The sequence below is a fragment of the Morone saxatilis genome, unplaced genomic scaffold (genome assembly GCF_004916995.1).
Source record: "Morone saxatilis isolate NCDOM2014 unplaced genomic scaffold, NCSU_SB_2.0 Contig4, whole genome shotgun sequence".
In the NCBI taxonomy this organism is placed as follows: domain Eukaryota; kingdom Metazoa; phylum Chordata; class Actinopteri; family Moronidae; genus Morone; species Morone saxatilis.
The window spans coordinates 4,140,722-4,141,148 of NW_023339984.1; the positions used below are offsets into that span (position 1 = coordinate 4,140,722).

A 427-nucleotide genomic window follows, 5' to 3' on the forward strand; every position below is an offset into this window, starting at 1 on the left:
GGAGCTTTGGCATTCACCACCATCCTGGTTGTTTTACTGGCTTTCTCAGTATTCAAGCTAATCAAGAGAAACAACTGCCAATGTACAGGTAACTTTTACCATTTGTTTCCCACAGTTTGTATTTACTTAATGTAACTGGTGAATAAAACAACATTTTCTGTTTCACAATCAGAGTCTCAAGCAAGATTTTCAGCTCCCTCCACAGCAAATGCAGAGGTATATTTAAAGTGTGTAGATTAACTGGTGAATTACCATCCAGACAGTTTTATTTCACAACAATTACTCACAGATTATTTATTTAAATTTCTGTCAGGAATCCTGTGTCAATCTGCTTTTTTCATACTATGTTACCAGGATCACCAAGAGGCAGACAACCTCCATTATGCTGCTTTAAGTGTCAACCTGCCCAACAGATCAAGAAGACAGA

At 37.5% G+C, this 427-nt stretch overlaps 1 pseudogene; it reads left to right on the forward strand.

The window, feature by feature from the left end:
* LOC118338413 overlaps positions 1–427 on the forward strand; it is a 12,126-nt pseudogene that overhangs the window by 3,871 nt on the left and 7,828 nt on the right.